This window comes from Gossypium hirsutum, chromosome A11, assembly GCF_007990345.1.
Source record: "Gossypium hirsutum isolate 1008001.06 chromosome A11, Gossypium_hirsutum_v2.1, whole genome shotgun sequence".
In the NCBI taxonomy this organism is placed as follows: domain Eukaryota; kingdom Viridiplantae; phylum Streptophyta; class Magnoliopsida; order Malvales; family Malvaceae; genus Gossypium; species Gossypium hirsutum.
The window spans coordinates 18,374,622-18,383,300 of record NC_053434.1 but is presented as its reverse complement, the minus strand read 5'-3'; the positions used below and the strand labels follow the sequence as shown (position 1 = coordinate 18,383,300).

At 27.4% G+C, this 8,679-nt stretch overlaps 1 pseudogene; it reads right to left on the bottom strand.

Moving 5' to 3' along the window:
- Positions 1-6,092: 6,092 nt before the first annotated feature.
- On the bottom strand, positions 6,093-8,415 carry LOC107923368 (probable terpene synthase 12; annotated as a pseudogene).
- Positions 8,416-8,679: the final 264 nt, after the last annotated feature.

Genomic DNA, 8,679 nt, shown 5'->3' with positions numbered 1-8,679 from the left:
CCCCACCTTTAACTCTAATTCCCTTATCTATGGTTACTTTATATCATCAAACTTACTTCTACTTGAGTTTAGTTGTTGTAAAAATATATTTATTAAATGCTTATATAAAAACAAATAATTATCAAATAAATAAATTTTTAATTGAAATAATGAAATTAGATAATCTATTATGTTATAAATTTTTTTATTTTTTTGTCAATTTTATTATTTATATTTAAATTTGTAATAAATCTTTCTAATAATAACGTTTTTAAAGTTGAAACCTATATTTTCTATTAAAAGTAAATATATTTTATTAGTGTACTGAATCATTTATAATAATATAAAAACAAAAAAAATATTATAAAAATATAATTTATTTTATAAGTTTTTTATTCCTCAATTAAGTTAAAATTTAATGGATAAATATATGTCACTCTTTAACAATAATTTACGTACATATTTTACTTTCTCGACCTTGCGCTTTTAACTTGGTAAAAATATATCATCAAACTATCTTTTACTCTATTTATTAAAGAATATTTATAACAAATAGATAAATCTTCAATTGAAGTACATTAAAAAGCTTAAATACTATTAAGTTGTGCTTTTTTTTTCTTCATGCTTATATTATTTTTTATATTTAAAGTTCGTAACTCCTTTTTCTAGTGATATTATTCTCAAAATTCAAACATACATATTTTATTGCGGATACAATATATTTTACCACCGCATTAAAATTTATACTTATATTATAATAATATAAAAAAATAAAAATATCTCAAACTAATATAATAAAAATTTAAAGATATTTTGTGCTCAGAAATACTTAGGGTGGGTTTAGATGAGCGATAGGGTGCGATGTGTTTAATTTATTTTTTGTCTAACGTTATAATACCTAATTTAACTGTCATGGCTATTTTTACACTAATTACAAATAAATGCATCGTTTATTTAAACCCATTATTACATAAAGCAGCAAAAAGAGGGAAAGTTTAAAAAACTGAATCTGCCATTTTAAGCTAAAAACAGTGGGAATTGCAAATCAAATGTTTAATTAGTGTTTTCTTAGGCCAACTTGGAATTTTTTTAAAGTAAAGAGCAAAATGCGAATGGGAATTCATATGTAAGGAATAAGAATAGGTTGCTTGGTCTTCTCGTGAAAAACAATGAAGGCTCTCTTTTCATATCCTTTCTTTGTCAATAATTGTCGAGCAGCCGTCTGCAACATTTTTTATAAAATAAATTATATTATTATTGCATTTTTATAGGATTGAATCTAAAATATTATAAAATTTAAAAATTTTAATGTTATTATTTTAATAAAAAAATTATTTGTTTTCTAGATAAATATTAAAATTCTAAGTGTAATATATAAATTATGATTAGGTAATTATAAAAATAAAACTTTATTTGTGATTTAAATATAGACTTAATTTTGATTCAATCATACACATTTGAAGAAATAAATTCATTAATATATTGCATAAATATAATTACGTGTGTTTGCAATATATAAATATAAAATTAAACTATATTAATAAATTGTGATAACTTATTCAAATCAAAATTTTATATATAAAAATTACAAATTAAACTAAAATTCATATTTAAATTCTAATTATAAATGTTCTATTCAAAATTTTTATTCTTATTTTTTAAAAATATTTCACTTTATTTTAAACAAAATTAAATCTTAAATGGAAAGATTTCAAAAGAACTTTATAAAGAAATAGCTCTAGTAATTTTTATTGATTTAATTTTTTAAAGTAGTTATCAAACAAGACATTTTAGCTTAGAAAATTACTTCTGCAATAAAGAAGCTTGACGATATGATTTTAATAATTCAGTTTATGATTTTTTTTTAAAAAATTATGTGAATTTAATTAAATAATAATATTTCTTTGATTGAGTTGACTTGGGACTTGAGGTATTTATGGGTTGGGCTGGGTCGGGCTTGAACATAATATTAATTTATTTTATGTTTGCCCAAGCCAAGCCCAACCTGAAATATAAGTCTAAAATTTTGTTTAAGACCGTCTATATTAATTTTTAATTATTTTAAAAATATTTATATTGTTTTAATATAACATTTAATAATTTTATATATTTTTTCTATTTATTGAAAATTTTTATATAGTCATATTAACATTGTTTTAATGTTTATATTAGAATAGTATTGTATATTTAGTATAGATTTTTTTAATGTGTTATTAATTACATTATATATAAAAATAACAAAATATAAAGTATAATAAACATTAAAAACAAGTCCAAGCCCAACTTATATTTAAACGGGCCTAATATTTTTGCTCAAACTCTCTCAAAATTTGAACTGACTTTTAGACCTGAACGAGTAATTCGACCTATGAACAAGTCTACTTGTAATACCACTTCAGTAAATTAAATTATATATAGTATAGACTAATTATTTAAATTTACACAGAAAACAATGATCTCACTTTTAAAATAATGTCTTTAAAAATATAAATAAATGTATTTAAAATTTTTTTAATTGGGGTGAGAAAATAACAAAAGAGAGAATAATAAAATTTGAGCTCGTGTTATTTAGATGCTAGATTGAAAGTTCTAACCATTGCTCCAAGTGTTGGCATAAATATATTTAGACTTGAAATGAAATAATTATGATAAATTGTGTACCATATAAAAAAAGTTAAAACATGATATAAACTCTTATGAGAAAAATAATTAATATAAAATATTTATATATACTTGTAATTATTTAAGAATTTAATTGATATGATATCACACATAAATTAAATCTCAATTCGGTTATAAAAATAACTGAAAATTTGTTATTTTTAAAAAATAAATATTATTTTAAAATTGTATTTACATAAAATCTAGAAAAATACAATTGCACAATAAATTTTAAACCCAAAACATCAAAATCATAATTATTTAAACTTTACCCAAATTTCTTCACCTACAATATCATAATGTAGTAATAAAATATTTTCCATAAGTACATTGGATTGGCAGAATGGTTTATTATTATTTCGTGAATTAACATTAGAGAAAAAAAAAAGATTTGAAAAGCATCTAAAACTAGCTTCTTAATACATTTAAAGATTTGGATTATATCTAATTATAATGCTCAACTGGCAGACACTTGAAAGTGATAGAAAATCAAATCCTGCATTGAGAGTAGGTATCGGTGGATAAGTGATCAAAATCATGGTAGGGGTTATCTTTCCCAATTTTGACAATGACTCTCCTATGAACTTTCCAAATCAGAAACCAGAACAAAAAAAATTTATCTTTTCCAACTCCTCAGTCTGGGTGACTGAAAATGAAGTTTAACCAAAAACGATACCTTGGTTAGCTCTGAATTGGCTATTCAATAAATAAGCTGTAAATTACATTATTATTGTTAATTAAATATATAGGAGGAGTTAGGAGAGACAAACTCAGTAATATGAAATAAAGTAATTAAAGGTGTGGAAACAGCATGAAAATGAAAATTATAAGTATAACTAACTTGGTTGCCAAGAGAGAAAATGGGCAAATGAGGGGGCAGGTTCTTTGAATCACATGCCCACTGTTTTCTTCTAGCTTTTTTAGGCACCCACCTTATTTGGCTCGCTTTCATTTCTTTAATATAATTTGTATTTTACATCCAAATAAACAATGCTACTCTACTTTTTTTGAATTAATTGCATTTTTGGGCTCTCCATAACATCTCAAACCAAGGTTTTAGCTTTTTCTCCACTCTTTCTATTCAAAGGAATTGACAAAACAATAATTTTGTTTATATTTAATTTATCCACCATCTTCATGATTTGATGAAGTTCATCACTCAATTTTCATTCATTTCTCACACGTCTGTTGTTAACAAATTATTTCACTTTGGTCACCCTCGATTATAAGGGTCGACGGAAATCTTCCATTGCAAGTCGATATTGACAGTGGGAGTTGAGGATGGTTATGGATTATGAGAGCAGTGGATGAGATTTGAGTGTGTAGGAGGTGGTAGAATATTGAGTTAATGGTGGTGCAAAGTGGAGGGTGAAGTTTAGAAGAGACGAGGTGAAAATTATTTACATATGGGGAAAAGCAAAATTTGCCATGTCAGCCAAGTGACTAAAATGAAAATATTTGTGAACAGCGATCTTCTAATGATATAATTTACCTTTTTCGGGTATAAATAATAGCCACAAGTTGAGGACGGAGAGTGGTGACCGCAACAAAAGAAAGGGAAACAGAAACACAATTGCTATTCCCTCATCTACAACCAACAATCCAGCCCAAGCAAGGCCCACTCCAACTGTCCATATTTCAAATTCTGTGGAGCGCTTTTTTTTTTTTTAAATGCAAGTATTATATAACATAGATAATTATGATTAGATATACTGCAATTAAAAATTAAATTTTTACAAAAAAGAAATTAAGTATTTTATCCATTTATTCTTTATATTTTTAAAATATATGTAAAAAAAATTAGGTTCCAAATTTAATTTTGTGTAAAAATAAAATTAAAAAGTAAATTTGGATCTCATTACATGTTTTAGTCCACTTGGAAAGATACTCTCATTTTTTAATTTCACCACATCACTCAACGCCTTGTTTGTCGTACCATAAAATAAATGTTTCGGATATAGTTTATAACCAAGCCTCATACTTCGTGTATTTATATAATATTGATTTTTTATGTCACATGTATTTATACATTTAATTATTTTAACTTAATTAATTCAATTTTTGAATAAATATATATTTTAATATATAATTTGATTTCAATATTACCTAAATTATTTTTATTCAATTTGATTTCTGAACTCAACCTTCGTCGAATATTTAAGTACACTTTTGTAAAACTATTTAAAAAAAAAAGACTTGGCATGGCACAAATGTCACATCGAAAATGAGTTTTAACTATAACTTTAGTGATATAACTATAACTTTAGTGATATATATATGAAATATATAAGGACATCATAAAAAAAATCCATTTTTCATAAAAATAAAATATACATTTAAATAAATTTTCATAATTTTATAGATTCTTTTAATACTTTTATTTATTTATTTTTTTTGTAACTTTAAATAATTTTATAGTTTCTGTATATATATATATACATATATATTTGTCATTCTATAAAAATTCAAATAAAATCTCAAAAAAATTAATTTTTATATATTTCTTAAATTTTTATGTTTTGTTAATTTAAATTTTTTTTAAGTTTTAAATAATTTTTTTAATTTTTATATTTTTATATTTTTTAATATTTTTATAATTTTTTTTGAAAAAAATTAATGTGTTTTTTGACGTGATAGATATAGCTTGTTGATGATGTACCATGTGGGCCATAATAATTTAATTGGTCAACATCATTTCATTTTAACAAAATTATAAAATTGGACTTAAAACGTGTGATGGAAATAAAATATAGTACTAATTTGAAAAAGAAAACTTAGGTAGCAATTTAAATATTAAAGCTAAAATTAAGTACGGAATTATATTTAATATTTTGTTTTATTAGTGTAAGTAATTATTGTTTAAAGATACATGATTATCAGATTTATAAAATACATGATTATTTACTTTTATTTTCTTAATAATATATTTTTATTTTATGTAATAAAAAAATTAAAAAAATATTATTGTCTACACACTTGAATGATTTAAGTATAAAGAAAGTGTAATTCCATATTTTCGAAATTTATCTATTCAATTTTTTAGTTTTAATATAATAAAAGTATAAATAAAAATAATGTACAATTCAAGATGAATATAACATAAACTTAAATATTTATCGAATATTATCTATTTAAAGTTTTAGTTTTGATATAACAATAAGTATTTTCTTACAATTAAATTATAAAAAATTAAAATAATAAGATATTACTTAATTATAAATTCAAGATCAATTCAATACTTATTTATATTTAGTTGTAATACAATAATTAAGATAATAGTTTACATAAGGTAAAATGTCAAATTTAACTTTTTAACATTTACATATTTTATCAATTTGACTACTATTTTTTTAGCTAAATTTAGTTATCAAATTTAAAGAAAAATTATAATCCAATAATGACCCTAAAAATAGTTTCGGATTTCACGTTAATTCAAGACGTCAAACGAAATCGGCTCTGCTTAAAAGAAGCACCACTTATGAAATTACATTCTCGTTTATAGAAATAGGCTCAACAATTAATAATCGAGCTTGATTCTTAAATAGATTATCTGGACTTCCATGCGCATCTCCATGCTGATATATGCATTGGGAAATCCTAGCCAGATTAATAGCTGTTTCTATATAATGTTTTGAAAATGGGGAGCCATCAACATAACATTTGTTCAACTTCTGCCAATAATCCTCGATAAGTCACTTATGTGTTGGCGAGCCATTGCCTCTGAGCACCCAGTTTCGTTCATGTAGCATATTATTGCGTTTACACTTTTGCCTCTTTCTAATTCATCCTATAAAGTATTTCATGAATTAGTTCTCGGTACATGAAACTCAAACAAGACAAAAATTAATGGTGGAAATCAGTGCATATGTATATATATATGTATATATATACACCTTTGCAGTGCCTAAATCATTGCAAAGTCGAAAAATAATGGATGGCCATCTAATGACATCATGGTAATGTTCCAAGCTATGAAGTGCTTCAATGGTGATGTTTGCTCTCTGTAAAAAGTAGGTGTGGACTAGACAAAGATGTCCCGATACAGGCAACCATGCATTTTCAAGATATTCTTGGAATGTCGGAATGTGTTTACTGTGTGCCCAGTTTGCTTCTTTTAAGAATGCTTTGCATAGATCAGCCCACTAAAAAAAGGAAGAGAATTACGATTTTAATTAGATATATGAATTGTTGTTATACACTGGTATGTACTATGTACCGTACCGCTTTTCTCAAGTAAGGAAGGATGTTTTGTCCCTGGTCTCTAAGAGTTTCATAAGCCATCTCATTTATAGAGTTATAAAGGGCAAGAAAGCATAGCTCCATATAATCGGGCAGATTTTCTACGGCACCTAAATCCCATCTGAATATTAAAGGAATTTATTAGTGAATAATAAGATATAAATAATATTTCATATAAATACTTTCAAACCTTTGAACAGCATCAGTAAATGACTCCAGTTCATCCAAAGTGCCATGAACATCGTAAATATCATCGATTGTAGTTACAAAGGAAGCCACTTTGGTTAGAAACTTTTCTACAATGCCTGAATTGAGGTTGAGAAACCACTCCGACTGTCCAAAAGAAGCATTCCGTAAGCCTGTCCCTTGCGAAATTCAACTTGCTCGCCATCCCCATGTCCATCCACCATCTAATAATATTATTAAGCCATGTTAAGTACTGCAAGTAACTATAAAACATATATAGCTTTGAAAAACTTAACAGCTTATCATCTAATTAAATTACCTTGACATCTCTTTGAGATCTTCTTGAAGTGTTGACTGCACCATGTTGAAATCCACCTTGGCCAATTCCAGCAGGTTGAGTTTTGCATTATCTCTTTCGCCGTAATCCTCGATGTACCGTCGAGTTTCCAGCCTGAGCAATTTCCGATGCAGCGGCAGATCCAAGGCGCGGGTCACCTGTTGTGTTAAATCTTTCTCCTCCTCGCTAATACCCTTTAGATGCATCCGTGTAAAGACGAGGGCTTCATCCATCACATCCTCTCCTTCAAAGCGCAGAAGTGAAGCTTCGTACAAACTCAACATTGCTTTCACATCCTCGCACAGGCATTCCTTGAAATTTCCCTTACCATCCATGAAACCTTTAAACACATCTGCATTCAGAAGTATAGTCAGAATAATGGCAACCCAGACCTAGATTTTGAAAGCTTTAAATAACATATATTACCTTGAGAGATGTCGTAGCCGTATTGCCTGAGGAGTCTGAATCTTAGAGCTACTGCATGCAGGCCAATAGTATTCTCTGTTGCGACACCGGAGACGAATTTCGCTAGGGCTCTATTGATATCCATCTCGAAACGATGCTCCAACCCCAGCCGTTGTATGTCATCGATCAGTTGAAGCAAGTTCAGTGGGTCTGCATTTTCATCATTCATACCACACCTCAATTCCTCCTCTAACTTCGCTGCTCTCTCTTTGTATATGATATCCTGCCAATGTCATTAGCTAGCATGAAATGATTAATTAAGTAAACAAACAAACAAACAAAGTGTGAGGTTGATTACGTACGGCACGATCATTGTTCAAGGACTGAAGGAAATCGTAGCTCCAAATACTTGGCTGGTAATTGACTGAAGGTCTTTCATCTTTGGGGTGATGAGAAATGGAAAACTGAGTGGTGGTGGAGGACACAGCACCCAAGAAACGGCAAGTGCTCCTCAAAGAAGGAGGCTGAGATTGAAGTTTTGCAGGGACCATGATTTGCTTAGGGCTCAATCGGGGCAGGCAGAAGAGTATAGGGTGTGCCAACGCCATTTTCCGTGTGCTGTTTTTGTTACAAACAAATATTTTGACGTAGCTGAATTGTATAAACTCTAGTCCTCTTTATAGTACACATACGTAGCTTTCAAAGACAAATTATAGTTTAGTCGATGAGGCAGGACCCGGTGGGGAAAAAATTTCAAATTTCGCGTTATGACACGAGTGACTCGACGATTGTATGTCGAATACAGAAACAAAGTTCAACACAACTACGACAATTATGTATTTAAAAATATTAATATGTAGGTAAATGACAAA